This window comes from Leucopleurus acutus, assembly GCF_964270905.1.
Source record: "Leucopleurus acutus genome assembly, chromosome: 1".
In the NCBI taxonomy this organism is placed as follows: Eukaryota; Metazoa; Chordata; class Mammalia; order Artiodactyla; family Delphinidae; genus Leucopleurus; species Leucopleurus acutus.
In genome coordinates this window covers 138330800-138348501 of record NC_139142.1, presented here as the reverse complement: position 1 = coordinate 138348501, position 17702 = coordinate 138330800, and positions in this window count along the sequence as shown.

Below are 17702 nucleotides of genomic sequence, written 5' to 3'. Positions count from 1 at the left end.
CAACTTAGCTTATGATGAAACAACTCTGTTTTTACGCCTTCATATTTCATTGCATTACGGAATAATAATTGAACATTTAATTAAAGTGATAGGAACAGGTTGAGAACAAACACACATAACTCTCGATAAGCCTATACAACTCAACTGATTGGAACCGACGTGCCGGGGGAAATTGGAGAGTACCTGCTAGCTTCAAGGTGGTTAGTTGGAGATTGTTTAAGAGGGTTCTGCTAATTAACCACAGGTGCCGCAGCCCTTTGTCCTGTGCAGAGCACTGTCCTGGGTAAGCCTCATGACCCTCTGAGGCGGGCAGAGAAAACGTTCACCTAGGCAAAATGAGGGTCAGGGATGTGAAGTGACTTTCTCAAGGACAAAGGCACAGGGATTCTCTCCTTTGTGTCTGTACTTCTGGAGCCCAGCACAGAGCGGACACCTGAAAAAAAAAAAAAGAAGTCCATAATTTATGGGACAGAAGTAAGAGAGCTGGGCCCAAATCCAGGGAGATGTGCTTTGTAATCCCCAGTTCCTCCAGCTCATGTGTGGAATGAACTGTGTGTGAAAATACAAAGCACGTGTGAAATGCACACTCTATGCTGAGCTCAATGCCTGGCTCGGGTACAAAAGATGGAACCTATTCTCATCTGTTTAGGGCCTTGTGCTCCCTAATTCTTATTCCTCTCCCCACCTTTCCCCAGGGGGAAAAAAAACCCCTAAATCCTTCTGTCTCCTTTGGTGTTACTGTTAAATGCTTCTGCAGAGTGGCCTGGGGAGAAACAACTGAGAGACTGGGGAGCACGCCAAAGCTCCTCCAGGCTCAGCTGAGTGCCCCCCACCTGGCTCACCTTCACCCCTTCACTTTGACCTCATCTCTTACTTCCAACTCCAAGACTTTCCGCACGTATGCAAAACATCCTGGCCCGTCTCCCCACCAGCTCTAGGGGAAACCCTAAACCTCAAAATGAAAATAAGGGGCCCATTTGCCTCCGGGGAAATTAGACACAAACAAGCCTGGGGTGAACCGCTGGGCCAGAGCTGTTTCTCCAGATTAGTCATGGTTACCCACTCACGAATGCCTCTGCCACTGGCTACCCCTACAACCCCAGCTCATCTGGAAGGCTGGCCTGGTCACCAGCAAGGCCAGGTGAGCAGGGGGTGAAGAGGGGAAGGGCGGGGGGGGACATGGCTGAGGAAACCACTCTGCCCTTCCACCTGGATGGGGCTTCTCTTTTCTTCTTTCATTCTCTTGCCAAACTGCCCGAGAAACTGCTTGTCAGCAACTCCACTCCCTTCCTGCCAGCGCTACTAGGAGATCTTTACACGCTTAATAGAAGGGGGACGGTGGCCTCAGCCCCCGTCTTCACTCTCTCGGGGAAGTCAGCATTGTTCCTGTGGTTTATTTCTCAGCAAACATTTATTTTTTTTGACAGGTACGCGTTAGCCATGGCGCTGATGCTTAGTAAGGTGAAGACATCCAGTAATCACTCGATAGCACACTCACCCCGCCAATGGTGCGGGTTTCTGTCTATCTGGCTCATTGCTGTATCGTCAAGGCCGGGAACAGTGCCTGGCATATAAGAGGCACTCAACAAGTATGTGCTGAATGAATGAATGACACAAAGAATTGCAGATGTCATGCTGAGTGCAAGAATTAAACCTATCCTGGGCCATGAGAATGTGTCACAGGTCACCTTTGGGTCCAGGGAAGGCTTCTTTGCAGAAATGATGATCTAGCTGAGATTCAAGGAGCGAGTAGAAACCAGCTGAAGGAAGGAGCGGTGGTGGCAGGAAGAGAAGCCCAGGTAGAGAGAGCAGCATGGCTGAAGGTCCAGATGCAGGAGGACACAGTTCCTGAGGGGCTGACTGGAGGAGGTTGCTGGCATGGAAGACGGGCAGAAAAGGAGGGTTGGGTCAGGGTGATGCTGGAGAGGACAGCAGAGCAAGCCTGGCAGACTGGGGAGAGGACTCCAGCTTCTTCCTCAGAGCAATGAGGAGCCGCTAAAGCACATTCAGCAGGAACTGATGTGGTGAGACTTGTACTGGCATCACAAGTTGAGATGCCTCCAGAATAATACATTTGGGAGTGTCTAGCTATACAGGACAATGGGGAGCTGTGGCTGAAGTTTAAACTTATGTCTTTCTAACCAACTACAGTACAAGTTTACCTTCATGTCACTACGTAACGTGTTCCATTTAACAAACACTAATATTGCATGACTACGTGCTGGATACCGTTCTAAGTGCTCAGCAAACATTCACTCATTTCACCCTCACGATGACCTCGTGACGCTGGTGCTATTATTATCATGTTTAAAAGATGAGGCAACTGGGGTGGGGCGTTCAAACTGAGAACACAGATGGCGGAACCAGAGTCTTCCTCAATTCCTGTGGGGCACAGAGAGCTGCAGTGGGGGTGACTCGGGAAGCCAGACAGGGCTTGATCGAGGGTCAGTCAGCTGTCAGGGGGTGCAGAGCACCAGTCTCAGTAAGGTGGCGGAGAGAGATGGAGCCCTATCCCTGGGCCATGGCAGCAATCCTGGCATCTCTCCGCATCGTCCTAGGAATCCCTTCTCTTTCTCCACTGTTGGATCACCTGCTTCATGGATCCCACATCTGCCTCTTTCTTAGTGGACCTCCTTCATTTTAGCAGAACACCCCCTCCAGGAGCATCATGACACAGGGAAAATGGGAGGCAAATCTGGGAGGAATTTCCAGTTTTAGAAATGTCTTTAGAGCCTCTGCTGGAGTGTTATTTGGCTGGGTACGAACTCTACATTGCAAATACTTTTCAGAATTTTGAAGACGTTGCTTTTTTGCTTCTAGTTTTCAGTGCTGCTGCCGGGAAGCCCACACTGGATTAATAGTTTGGCTGGGTATAGAATCCAAGGGTGTAAATCACCTTCAAAGACTGTTGTTGAGAAATCCAACGTCATCCTGTATCCTGATCCATTATACGTATCTTGTTTTTGTTTTCCATTTGTTCCTTTCTGGAAGTTTTCAATATTCCTTTTATCCCTGGTTTTCTAACAATTTGCCTTGATGTGGGTCTTTTCATCATTTGCTGTGTCAAGCATGGGCTGGATTCAGACAAGGAAACTCATGATTTCAGTTCTGGGAATATTATGTTGTATTATTTCCTTGAATATTGCCTCCCCTGTGTTTTCTCCATTTTTTCTCTTTTTGGGACTCTTACTACTTGGACGCTGAATATTCTAGATGAATCCTGCAATTTTCTTATGTTTCTTTCCTATTTTCAGTCTATTTATCCTTTTGTTTTACTTTCTGAGAGTTCGCCTCGTGTTCCAAATGTTGTGTTATTTAAAACATTGTTTTGGTCTGTTAATTTTCATTTTCAAGAGCTCTGTGTAATTCTTAGTTTGATCCTCCACCGTTCCTTTTTACATTCTGATGTTGGCTTTTTGGATGCAATATCTTCTCATCTTTCTGATATTACTCGTAATTTTTTGAAGTCCAAAAAACATATTGAAAATGGGTCACTAAGGATTAGATGAAAAGCTCTGTGGGGCTGAATGGGGTTTGTGACTTGGTGAAATTCACTACAAGGTAATGATGTGGGGAACTAACCATTTCATTTAGGGACACACCCCCCAACCCCCAGGAATATCCCCACTTTGTAGATTGGGGTGCAGTCACTGAGAAAATGAGCGATTCACCCAAGGCCACACAGTGAACCGGTAGAGGAGAGATCGAAACCAAGGATGGCTCACTCTGGAATCAGCGTTCCAGACCACTGTGCTACCCTGCCTCACAAAGCAGCAGCAGCTGACATTTATCAGGCGCTGTCTGTGCGCCAGGCACTGTTCTAAGCCCCTAAAAACGTAAAATCAATTTAATCCTCACAACAGCCCTTGGAAGTAGGCACTGTTGCTAGACCCATCCTTGATGATGTTGATCTGCGACACAGAAACCACTGGCCCAAGCCCACACAGCTGCTAAGTGTCAGGGGCAGGACACGGTCTGAGGCAAGCTGGCCCTAGAGCTCTCTCTGCTTCGTCTCCCAGAGCCTCAGTTTCCCCATCTGAAAAAAATGGCCATGATTCCTAACTCCCAGAGTTATTTTGAGGATGAAATGAGAGAACACATGTAAGAAACATGTACGTAATGGAGCCTCAACAGATGTTATTTTTATTTAAAAAATCCCCCCCGTCCCACCCAGGCTTCAATTCCTTTAAAACCAGATGCTACGGTGTGGGCCTCTGAAGGCTTCTCCCGGCTGTGAACTTCGTGGCTCCAAGAGCTGGGCTGCGAAGTTAGAGGGCCTAACTCAGAGGAGAGAGATGAGGTGGGAGTGGGTTTGAGGGTAGGAGGCATCAAGGCCTCGGGGATAGAAGAAGACAAAAATCCTGAGGTGAGAGCCAGCGTGACATGGCCCCGAGCGTCACTCCTGTGTTCCCAAATAGCTGTGAAGTTCAAATAACAGACTCCAACTGACACATAAAAAGGAACACATGTAACCACTTACAGGCCAATTAATATCGGGGCGGGGAGAGAGCCACAGGGCTGGGAGGCCACTGGGGTTGAAGTGAGCAAAAGAATGATGGCCGTGCTTCCGGCCCTCCGGCTGAAATGGGCTATTATATGTCATCAGGAAACTTAAGAAGGGGGGGGGGGGAACAACCGCTGATCAAAGTCCCTTTTGTCAACTTCTAACAGATTAATAGATGACAGATTTTGCACTTAGAGCTCTACTGCAAGGTCAAGGGCAGTGAAATGGAGCTTGTTGGGACTTTCTTCTTTCGTTCAGCTTCTAGGCTGCAGGACTCATCACTCTGACAGCCTGGCTGCCTGAAACGGCTGGAAGAAGGTCTGCCTCCCCCAGGGCTTTTGTGGGGGAGAGCGGAGGGCTCCTTTTTAACACAGACAAGCGAGGCGTGTCTCCTGCCCAGAGCCACTTCCCTGCTCGGGCTGCTGCTGGGGTCCCTCTCTCCTTGCAGCCTCAGGCTCATCACGCCACTGCCCCCAGCTTCCCTCTTATGGCCTCGTGGTGGCCCTCAGGGACCACAGAAGGAAGACACACTTCTAAAGCTGGCTTCTAAGTCCTTCAGTGATTTGGCTTCGCCCCCATTACCCTGGTGTGTTCACATCAGTCACACCAGGTTACTCGTACCTCCCCAAATGCCCCTTGACCTCTGCTTCCACGTCTTGGCCTTCTCTGCCACACTTTTTGTCTTCCTGTCAATTTCTGATACATCCATCAAGGCTGTGCCAGTGCCAACTCCTTTGGAAAGCCCATTCTGACCCTACCGCCCTGCCCTCCCAGCCCAAGGAGATACTCTATTCTCTGTGACTCCCAGACTCCCAGACCCTTCAGATACACAGCATTGGGCATTTACCTTATTATAAGACCATTTTCTGCTCATAGGCTCGTCATCCCCATGTGACTATTTACAGAGACCAGTGCGCTGCCTAGCATGGAACAAGGGCTTCCTGTTACATAGAGATAGGTGGATGCTGGGTGATTCACCAAGGTGTTAGAGATTGTGGAGGAAGCCCCTAATGTCACCCTAATAACCCCTACCCCTGGCAGAACCTGTGACTTGCTCCAAACCAACAGACCAGGGTAAGGGTGGTGGGGTATCACCCCCATGATTTGGTTACATTGTAAGGCAAGGGTGATAGGCTGTCAATTTCACAATGATGTTGCTTTATAGAAAACTCCACACTGACGGACTGCAATGAGAGATTCTCCTTGCCTGCTTGATGAAGTTAGCAGCCATGTTTAGGAAGCCCATATGGCAAGGAAACGGGGGTGGGCAGCTCTAGGACAGCCTCCAGCTCCCAGCCAGCAAAAAGCCGGCCGCTCGGTCATACAGCCACGAGGACATGAATTCAGCCACAACCTGAGTAATCTTGGAAGTGGATCCATCCCCTGTTGAGCCTCCCAATGAGAACGCTACCCAGCCAAGACCCTGACTGCAGTCTTGTGAGATGTGGTGCAGAGGACCCAGCTAAGATGTGCCTGGTCTCCTGACCTATAGAAACTGTGAGATGATAAATGTGTGTGTTGTTTTAAGTTGCTACATTTGAGCTGCTCTGCTACTCAGCCATTAACAAGCTGATAGATTATTCTTTTTTTAAATTTATTGATTTTATTTTATTTACTTTTGGCTGTGTTGGGTCTCTGTTGCTGTACGCAGGCTTTCTCTAGTTGCAGCGAGCAGAGGCTACTCTTTGTTGCGGTGCGCAGGCTTCTCATTGCGGTGGCTTCTCTTGTTGCGGAGCACAAGCTCTAGACGCGCGGGCTTCAGTCGTTGCGGCTCGCGGGCTCAGTAGATGTGATGCATGGGCTTAGTTGCTCCACGGCATGTGGGATCTTCCCGGACCAGGGCTCGAACCCGTGTCCCCTGCATTGGCAGGTGGATTCTTAACCACTGCGCCACCAGGGAAGCCCCTGATAGATTATCCTTAAAGATGCATTCTTTGGGGTCTGGAAGTCCCAAATAGTCTGGGGGAAATTCAGTTTCACTCTAATAAGTCAGTGCATTGGCAATAAATTTTTACCAGCCAACTCGTAGCAAAACTCCAGAACAAGGGCTTGGAGAGTGAAAGTGGGGTCAGGCCCAGGGAGACAGAGAGAGACTTAGAAAGATGAGAGGCCACAGTCAGACAGGAAACAGGAAGAGCCCTGAGCCTGAAATCAGGTTCCGGGTTCCAGCCTCTGCAGATAGTTTGCTAGTAGGCTTTGGGTGAAGCAGCCCCTGTCTGGGTCTCCATGATCTCATCCGCAACCCAACTGGTACGAACAGTTTGAGCTCCATAGCTCTCTCTGGCTCTGGCATTCTGAGTCTATGACAGTTCAGTTTTGCCAAGGAACTCTAAAGTTCAGAGCATGCTCAATCTTTCACTTACTCCTTCATTCATTCAGAATAAGTTACCTCTCCTTGCAATAATTTTTAGGACTGCTAACCATGTAAAACATACCTTTAGTGACACCATTAAAAAAGAGAGCGACGTATAATGAATTAGGGGGAGGGGACAGAAAGCTATGCCAGGATCCCAGGCTGAAGTCGACATCTGCTTGGATAGCTCCCCTTCCCCCTCCGCACATCTCCTATATAGAATCTATTCCATGTGCTTAGGGTGGGGCTCCTTTCCCCACCTATAGGATGCTCACTTGGCCTGGGTTTGGCCAATCAGAGTACCTCAAGTCTCTGGCCACTGTGACTGGTTCAAAAATGAGCATATAGGCCAAGCAGGACCACTCAGAATATCCAATAGGGCTTTGCTGCCGGAGCTGGTGGAAAAGATTATCTTTCTTCTGGGGCTGCTAAACTCATAAGATGTAAGTTTGGGGCAGTTTGGGGCTGTCTTCTGGAGAAAGCTTATCTGAGATCTAGAAAGGGAGCCCGGGAAAGAGTGAGCCCCTTGGATCCAGACATCTCTGAAGCCCGCTGCACTTACTTGACCTGATAAATTATCTTTTTATTTAAAGTAGTCTGGGTTGGATTTCTGCCACTTGTAACCAAAAGCATCTTAACGAATGTCGTTATTTCAACTGAGCATATAATTTAGCTCTGGGTCTCTTGGAAGCCAAAGCGAAAAGGGAACCACATTGCATCACAAAGCTCCCCTTCTCTGATATCACAACCACAAAGCACCAAGAAAGAGAGCCTTTGCTCAAGTGCTCTGGCCTTTTTCTCATGATCGTTTGCATTGGTGGCCCAGATCGACATCTTCCACAGCTGTTTCAGAAATGACGCATAAACATTCCTCATGTGGCTGGCTGCCTTCTACCCTGAATCTCGACCAAAGACCAGCCACAAAAACCAAGTGTCTCAGCGCTCAAGAAGACCTCCTAGGCCTTCGCCCAGAGAGGCGAATGGGCCACGAGGCTTGGGGTCCGGCCATTAATTGGCCCCTCCTTTCAAAGCCTCCCCAGAAACTTCTCCAACGGCCGCCCTGAGGTTTGACTGTAATCCGTCATTTCTTCGGTTGGAAGGTTGGTGTTTCCTTGCAAGGGACCACAAAGCCATATTACATTCAAAGTTAAGTAAACAAACGTTTGAATCTGTGTTTTAATGGTTCCATGCCATCTGCCATCTGGTTTGGGGGAGCAAGGAAAACTGTGGTTTTGTTGGTTTTATGTGTGTGTGTTGGTGGTGGTGGTTTTTTGGGTCGTTTTTTTTTTTTTTTTTTTCTTCTTTTCCCTGTGAAAATTCCCTAAGGTTGAGCACTGGCAGTACGGGCTGGTTAGAAGCCACCTAGTTTCCCACGTCTTAACTCACAGCTAAATGTTGGAGGCTGGTCTGGGTCCCCATCTGCTAAGCAGCCTGTTGTGTGAAAATGAGATCTATACATATGCAGAGCTCCACAGCCTGGCTCCCAAGATGTAAAGGATTGTTATGAGCGAACCACAAGAAGCACTTATTTAATGTTGACAGGCTACACTCAGACCAAAGGCTAGAGTGAGGCATATGGAAAGGGGACACAGGAAGCCTGGTGTCTGAGCACCCCGGGGCTGTCAGGAAAGGCAGCTCCGCCTTCAAGACCTGGGGTCGCTAGAGATCTCAAGCCTGCAGTGACTTGAAGGAGAAAATATGCCCCAGACACTGAGTGGGAAATACGCCCCAGCCTACCTGGAATCTTTAATCTGGAAACTGCAATGGCTGTAGGGGGTGGGGAGAGGGCACAGTCCACAGCGAGGGCGGGGTGGAGGCCAACATCTCTGCCTGTCCTGCTGACCCAGCTGTTTCCGGCTGGTGAAGCCTGGAGCTGCTTGAAAGAGGTGGGGGGTGGGGGGAGGGGGGAGGGGAGTACTCTCAGAGTTACAATTTCCAGGACTTTTAAACCAGGTCTCCAGCTTCCCATCAATAAAATACAGACATGCTTGGCAATGGGTTACAGGTGCCCATGCCCCGGGGCCAGGGAGGTGATGAAAGTGAGTGAGCCTGGCTGGGTGGGGACCAAGACACGTATGCTAAAGGGCAGCGGTGCCCCGGCGGCGGGGGGTGGGGGGGTGGGGGGGGGTCAGGGGGAGGGAGACTTCCCTGGCGGTCCAGTGGTTAAGACTCTGGGCTTCCCATGCAGGGGCTGTGGGTTCGATCCCTGGTCGGGGAACTAAGATCCCATACGCTGCACCGTGTGGCCAAAAAAATAAAGAAAGAAATAATAATAATAAAGGGCAGTGGGGCCTCAACTGGCCCCAGCGATGGTGGCCATGCAGGAGCCCAGCCCAGTGTGGTCAGATGTCCCAAGTTCTCAGGAAAGGCCAGATTTTTGATGTGAAAACACTCAGTGTTTCGATGCTGACAGCTATTGCAATTATTAAAAAAAAAAATTCATTCAAATAAAACCTGTCTGCAGCCCACACAAGACCCTCAGGTCACCAGTTGGTGACCTCTGTGGAAGAACTCAAGGAGACAGTCTTTGGGGGAAGCCAGGGACGAGGGTCATCTCTTCCTGTGATGAAGGGCAGGAAGGCCAGTCCAGGCACATTGGTCCTGCTCCCACCTGCATGGGCCTTGGATAACACAGAGGTCCTCTCCAGCACTGGCTCCTCCAGGCTTGGTCCACAGAGGCTGGGAAGGGCCCTCCCTAAGATGCCCTCCCTCATTCTTCCTGAGCCCTGGCATGTGATGAGATTCCAATGGCAGCCCAGCCATGCCAGTGACACGGAGACTGCCCTGGGCACTCAAGCTCTGAGCATCCCTGGTGTCTCTGCTTTGCAACTCATTGCTGGGTAAGAAACGAACTCTGCTATCTGTACATATGACCTTCCTGCTGCGCACACCCTCTGGGTCCGCACAATTTGGTCCCCTCCCAGCCACCCTTTTACAGTATCATGAATTAGCAAGTTGGTGACCTGCGCAAAGTGCAACATAGCCATTTAATCTCTTGCCAGATGTCACCTCTCTTGACACGATGTGGAACAGGCCTGACTGTCTCAGAAGCCAAGGAACTATTAGTCTAGTTTTTCTGCTTTTTGTTATTGTTGTGTTTTCTTTCTAATTGAGGTGTGAAAAAGTCCTAGCTTCAGTTGAAGCCACCGATAGAGAAACACAGTTCAGATTTTTCTCAGTGACAAAATCTGCATATTTGTATTTCAAATAATGTAGCCGAAAAAATGCAAAGTCCTCCATTTTTTCTTTTTTGACTTAATGAATATCATTTATTCAGCATGAAATCTTTATACTATATGTCCCACGTGTTAAGAAAAAATGTACATTAAATCTTGATAAAATGCCAAAAAAAAAAGAAAAATCAGGCAGGAGCCCTGGTCTCCCATCGGCCACCATCTTGCTACACAGTTTTTGTGAGTCACTCACTCCTCTGAGCCTCATTGGCCCTACCTGCTATCTGGACAGGGGGTATTAGCAGGCCCCCCCCCCCTCCTGCAGAGCGAGCATGTGGAGGGGGGAAAGGGAGGAGGGGAGGCAAGCATGTTAAGAATTCCCTCACCAAAACTTCACAGGGCAAGCAGACTCTATGCCACATGGGCGCAAAAAAGCACGCAGACGTGAAGTCCACTTCTAGAAGCAAGAAGAGCCTGTGAGCTCATGGGGGCAGAGGGTAGGTCCTGCTATCTCTGGGTTCCAGAGCCTAGCATGACACTTGTGCAGAGTCTGCACCCAGTCATTGCGGAATTTACTCACGTAACAATCAACTAGAACGGGTTGACTTGGCATTTCACAACTCTTCCACCCCCTCGAGCCTGGTACCAACCCATGAGGTAGGATGAGGTAGGTACTGCTGTTCTCCAGACAGAGGTGGGAAACTGAGGCCCAGCAAGGTGAGGAGGGTTGTCAATGGTGGGCTGGTGGAGAACCACGTCTAGATCCCAAGTCTCCCTGCTTCCGAAGAATAATCATCTTTTTGGAGCAGTGGCTCTCAGGGATTCTCAAAGCTTTCTGGGGGCAGATGGTCTGGAAGCGGAAGTACTCTCTGAAAGACCTAGAGAGAGTTAAATGAAGTAACTAATAGCTGATTCGGTGTCAGATCAGATCCAGACTTACCCCAGATTCTAACGTAAAGGTAACGCCAGGTATCAAAGGTTTAAGAAAATCTGTCAGAAACAAAACTGAAAGGGAGAGAATTCTTTCGCTTACTGAAGTTTGTTTTATTTTCTGTGACTTGCATCATTACATGATTTTTCCAAGGGCAATATCCCCACCCGACTCCCACCCTTACAAGAGACACACCCCATTAACACTCACCGGGGTCTGTCTGTCCTGGTCTTGCTGGGTCCCAGGACATCTTGGCATGTTGGGCAGGTCTGAGAGGGAGTCCTGGGCTCCTCAGGTGGACATGAAGCCTGGGGCCAGTGAAAGGCAAGTAACTAACATGCACGCACACTTGCCCATACACATGCAGGCACATGTACACACACACACACGTGCACACACACACACACACACACAGGAAACCACGTTTGGTCTGGGCTGGCCCCAAGCTGAGGAAGAAACTTCGAAGAGTGACTACTCCACTCAGTAAATCAAGATGTAGGATTCAAACCACTTCTTCCCCCAGCTGCGTGTTAGGAACTTCATCTACTTGCTCTTGGGCAGTGCTTACAACCTGAGAGGGAGATGCAAACACCCACTTACAACCCGAGAGGGAGATGCAAAAACCCACTCAGATGCCATGGGATTTGCCCAGGGATACAGCTAGTGAGACGCAGGGCTGGGAGAGGCATTCAGACCTGCTTCACCTACTGGAAGAGACCTCCATGGACCCCACCCTCCAAGGACCCCTGGATGCTGAGGTCCATAGACCCTGGTCCTTGGAGATGTCCAGGCTGCTGCCCAGAATTGAACAATGGACCATTTCCTGTGCTTTCATCTGCCCCATCAATTCCAGCTGAGTGTCTGGGACACTCCCCACCCATTTCCTGGGCTCGTTTCCCCAGAAGGAGGTTCTGGAAGGTCCTCTAAGTGCTGTGGCCTTTCATCTAGTTAGACACCCCCTCGGGGGCTAAAATTAAATTATAAGGCCCAGACCTACATTTCAGAAAACATCTCACAAAATCTTCGGTGGACGGCCAGCAATGAGACCTCTTTAGGCAGAAGGCTTTTGCTGTCATGGAAGCCCCACCCCCTCCTGCTCCCCCAGTCTCCCAGAGAGAAAGGCAGGAGTCTTGGATCCTGGTGGTGGTGGGGTGGGGGGGTCATGGGCTCTTTGGGTTAGGACTGAAGCCATTGAGCCCTGCTCCACACTCCCTTGGGGGGCTTACATGGCCTCTACTTGGCCATCTCCTGCCACAGGGAGCTTATCACCTCTCAGATGACCTTCTCACAATTCAGAAAACGCTAGGCATCAGGATGTGCTTCCTCAAATGAGCTAGCATCTGCCTCCCCATTCACGAGGACCCGCGGTTCTCATTCTTCCACGTGGGACACACCGGAAGAAGCAAACGTCTCCTCAAAGCTGCAACCACAACCCGCAGCAGAGGTAGCAATTTCTAGTCTTAGATGGGACTCCAAGCTCTGTATGTGCTTGGGTTTGTCACATCTACCCTTTCTGGCCTCAACGTCTCATCTGTAAGATGGGGGAGGCTGGACAGAGTGAGTCTAAGTCCCCTGCCAGATCTGTCCTTGCATCCATGCCAGGGAAGGCTTGGGCAAGGACTCGAGGCCTCTGAAAGCCAGCAGCATGGAAACCAGGAACAGAACCTGCATCTCCTGGTTACTGAGCTGGTGTGCAATTTCCACCCGCGGAGACGAGAGAGCATCGCAAAGATATAAACACACCCTGAGATGAGGAAGGGCGCTCCCACAGCCAAAGGGGAAGGGAGTAGATATGGTCCAATACGTTTCCATGGAGAAAGAAAGCCTGTCATGGGAAGGCAAGCCAGGAGGACAGAAAGGCCTTGAGCTGAGAGGTGGGAAGCAAGGATTGCTGTCCCAGCTCAGTCAGCGACTAGCTAGCTGATCTTGGGATGTTTCTTGACCTCCAGCTCCTTGATTTCTTCCTCTGTTAAATGAGAGACATTGGAACAGCTGATCTCTAAGCTCAAGAAGTCGGAGAATCAATAGAAAACGTAAAAGTGGGCCAAGAAAAGAGCTTGGAGTTCGCTCAGTTTTAGTAAAGCTATCCCCAAGGCTGGCAGGCGCGTGGCACCAGACCGATATGAATGAACCTCTAGGAAGGTGGGGACCAGATGTGTGTCATCACTGAAGCCTGGTGCCCAGACAAAGGAGGCCCTTCCTAGAAAGGGGAGGGTGAGAGGGTTATTGTGGCAGAAACGAAGGCCAGAGTCTGGGTCTAGGGGCCACCGCTGCTAACCAGGAGCCTTAGGCACGGCGTGTAACCTCTCCAAGCCTCATCCTCAACACAAGAACAATCCCTGCTACTGCCTGGAGCTGTTGTGAGGCTGAAAAGGATTCAATGCCTGGCACACAGTAGGGGCTCAGTGGCTGGCTGTGGAGGCTGAGGCTGGCCATACGTGCACCCGCATGGAAGGAATAGACCTTAGTGAAATCCCGTAGTCTTGCATTCTTTAGCAGCCTGGAAGGACCTTGATCCTGCATTTGGCTCAGAAATACACCTCCCTCTTTTTCTCTGTCTCTCTCTGTCTCTGTCTCTCACACACACACACACACACACATGTACACACACGATAAAAGGAAGAGAAAACTGCAGTCAGCCTGGGGAGACCCCGGGCATCAGAAAAACATGCAGAACAAGTACCTGATGCAATAAATCAAACTGTGGGATCCAAATCCGAGCTGGGGTCCAACCTCCAGTTCCAGTTGCATCAGAGGCTGGGCTGAGCTCTCTGTTCCTGCAGCCAGCATTGCTGCCGGGAGCTGCTGGCCAACTCCTTGGGCCACTCCAGAGGTAGCCGACCCCTTCTTGGGAGATTGGGAGTGACTGGAGTGGGAGGGAGAGAAGAGAACCAGGCTGCTGGCCATGGGATGTTTGGCCCAGCTGAGCCAAGGAGATGGCTAGAAAACCTGGCTGTGGCAAACCACCCCAATTCCTTGAGTGTGAATGTTGGAAGGTATTGTAGAAAGGCATGGAGGTGTGCACACGAGAGCCCCAAGGTGTGGTAGAGACTCAGCTCTAGATATGCCTCTGCCCCTACTTGCTGGGTGACTCCAGGTGAGTAACTTCCCTTCTCTGAACCTTGGTTTTATCATGAAAAATTTGGGGCTTAGGCTACTGGAGAGCCTCGAAGAGCCTTTTCCGCAGTATGATTTTGATGAATTTCTCTCGTAGAGTTGAACTAGCCTGCTTCTCAACAGCGAGCTGGGCTGAACTGGGCTGAAGTTGAACTGGGCTTCAGTGCATTTCAAGAAAGCAGTTAACCAAACATTGACTGCACACCAGGCACCTGTGCTGGTTAGACCAAGAAGAAAAGCCATGGTTCCCGATTCATTGCCATCAAGGAGCTTGCAGTTTTATGAAGGGAAGCATATATTTAATCAAATACATATGATATAAGACAACACATCCCATAGTAGCAATCCATTCTCCCGGGGAGACTGAGGAAGCTTCCATAGAGCAGAGGGACACCTGAGTGAGAAGTTGAGTGATGGATAAGAACTTTCCAAATTACTGAAGGCAGAGGGCACAACAGAAACCAAATCAAAGGGTAGTGTCAGTGGGTATGAAAACTCATCTATGTGGTCGTAGCGTGAGAGGGATGGAAGGACACGAGACCAGAAGCACAAGCTTGGAACAGAATGTGCAAAGGCCATGAATGAGAGCCAGAGATTTCGCTCTTCACCCTGTGGGAAATGGGGAGCCATTGAAGATTTCCCGGCAGGGGAGGGACAACACCACATGTGCATTTTAGGACCATTTGTATCGGCAGCAGTGTAAACCTCCCAGATCAGCACACCACAGCCCATGGGCCAAATCTGGTCCACAGCTTGTTGTTGTTGTTTTTTCTGTTTTTAATGGCCTGTGAACTAAAAACACAATTTTTATAATTTTTTACTACCACTTTATTAAGGTATAATTCACATACTGTATAATTCCCTCATTTCAAGTAGACAATTCAATGGCTTTTAGCATACTCACAGAGTCGTGCAACCATGACCACTGCCAATTTTAGAACATTGTCATCTCTTCCAAAAGAAACCCTGTTCCCTTTAGCTACTACACCTCATCCCCCGACTCACCCCAGCCCTACTTTCTGTCTCTATGGCTTTGCCTACTCTGAAGATCTCATGTAAACGGGATCTATGATATCTGGCCTTTTATGTCTGTCTTCTTTCACTTACCACAATGTTCCAAGGTTCTACCACGTCATAGCACGGACAGGATCTCATTGCTTTTCACGGCTGAATCATATTCCATTGAACGGATAGATCACATTTCGGTGATCAGCTGATGGACATTTGTGTTGTTTCCACCAGAGAAGAATATGTAACATAGATGTGAGTGGCTCCCAAAGCCTAAACAGCTATTACCCAGCTCTTCACAGACTCAGTACAGAGCCTGGAGAGCACAGAGGCAGGACTGGAAGTCAAACCCAGGTCAGGGGCTCTGACAGTTCCCAAGTGAGATATGACAGGGGCCTCGGCTAGGGGAAAGCAAACATATTTGTGGTCCTACCCACTGAACTTGGCAACAGATCTGATGATTGGGTGAAGGAGAGAGTGACTGAGGAAAATCCATTTACCATAAAGACACTGAGATGTCTTTATCTGTCTTTAAGACAGATGGAGTGAGTCATCTGAGGTGAAGTCACTGGCTGATGGCAAAGCCAAGCTAAGAAGCCAGCTCTCTTCTTGCACACAGCTAATGAACTTGTGAGGTTTCTGAGCACCGTTAACAGGAAAGTGGCCTGAGCTGGTGACCTTGACCTTGCTATGTGAGGCTTCCAGCGCTAGGCTAACCAGGCGTAGGCACGTACCCACGCACTAGCATGGTACCTCCTGGAGAGCTGGTGGTGTTTCCTGGAGCCACCTGGAGTGTGAACAGCTCGTGTGTCCCTCAAAACACCTTCACAGGCGTCTCTCGATCAAGCACCTTCCTTCTAGGTGAATGGATCAGTCCCTCCTCCGCTGTCTTCCCCCACCGCCTCCAGTCCCGCCTCCAAACCTGTGTGCTGGTACCGTGCTCACCGCTGTGCTGAGGTACACATCTGCTCAGCTACAAGCAGAAGCGGCCATGGCGCCCCTACCACGTTTGCCTGGGAGAGCAGGACCCGAAGCTCCTGCAAAGCCAGTCCGCTGGGGTCCCAAATGAACCGAGACAAGGAATCCTCTCTGCAGTACTTGTCTCTCATCACGGTGCCTTCCAATCTCCCTCAGCTTCTCTGGATTTCAAAGGAATCCAAAATCCAGCTGGCACTGAAGTTTCTCCCCCACCCCCACCGGACCTCAACATACCTCGCTAGCCACACCTCCCCTTCCCCACGTCTACACTCTCTGCTTCTCTCTCCCTCCTTGGTCCCCAAGCTCACCACACCCCTTTCCTGCCTCTGAGCCTTGCTCCTTGTCTTCGCATTGTCTTTCCCCATTCCCGTCTCCAGCCAGAAAACTCCTGTTTATCCTTCAAAACCCATTCAAATATTCTGCTTCTGGGAAGTCTCTCCCTCCAGCTCTTGTTCATAACGTTGGCCACACTGAACTGTAACAGTCCTGTTCTTGGGTCCTTCTCTCCTACTAGCCCATGCCTTTTGTCTGTGTCCTGGCCCATGGTCTGTGCTTTCTAAATATTTGTTAAGTGAGTGAGGGAGCTGGTAAATATTCCTCGCCGCTTTCTCTTCTATTGATCCTGGAATTTATGGCACTATTGTTTCCTTTTATTAGGCTGTAATGGCCTCCGTGAAAACGTGTTACATGGAAATAGGCTAATTAATTGTGTCAAATAAGTCACCATCCCACAGAGTGGCCGGCCCTTCCCAGGCAGGGCTGAGGTGTCTCGAGGTGGAGGAAAACAGGGTGCAGGGAGAGTTCGTCATCCACACCCCTGTTTCTCAGAGCAGAGGAAGCTCCCAGCCCCCATGTGTCAGAGGACTCGCCCTGTTGCTCTGGGTGCCTCCCAGAGTTGGTGTGAGATGCTGCCCCCAGTGCCTCTGTCCTCCCGCACAAGTTGGAGTTGAAGCATCCATGCTGGGGACCGCGTGTCCTGATCCTCTGCCTGTCCCTAGCATAGGGCCTCATGGGAAGGTGAACAGAGTACACATCTCCATTCCAGGGGAACTTCTAGTAGCAGGCCTGAGAGGATGAGACTCTGGTGGGAAACCTGTCTTACACACCTCTGTCTCTTTGCTTATAATCCAGCAACACTTCCCAATCCAGGCGTGTTTGTAGGAAGCCAAGCTGGCGGGAGATGCCCCAGGCCTTGGATAAGAGGTGAATGCCTGCCTTTTTCTTATTTTTTATTTTATTTTATTTATTTATTTATTTTGTGGTACGCGGGCCTCTCACTGTTGTGACCTCTCCCGTTGCGGAGCACAGGCTCTGGACGCGCAGGCTCAGCGGCCATGGCTCACGGGCCCAGCCGCTCCGCGGCATGTGGGATCTTCCCGAACCGGGGCACGAACCCGTGTCCCCCGCATCGGCAGGCGGACTCTCAACCACTGCGCCACCAGGGAAGCCCTATTTTATTTTTTTAACATCTTTATTGGAGTATAATTGCTTTACAATGGTGTGTTAGTTTCTGCTTTATAACATAATGAATCAGCTATACATTTACATATATCCCCATATCTCCTCCCTCTTGCATCTCCTTTTGAGGAATTTCCAATAAGGCCTTGCACTAGTGAAGATCAGACTCCAGGAGAGTTG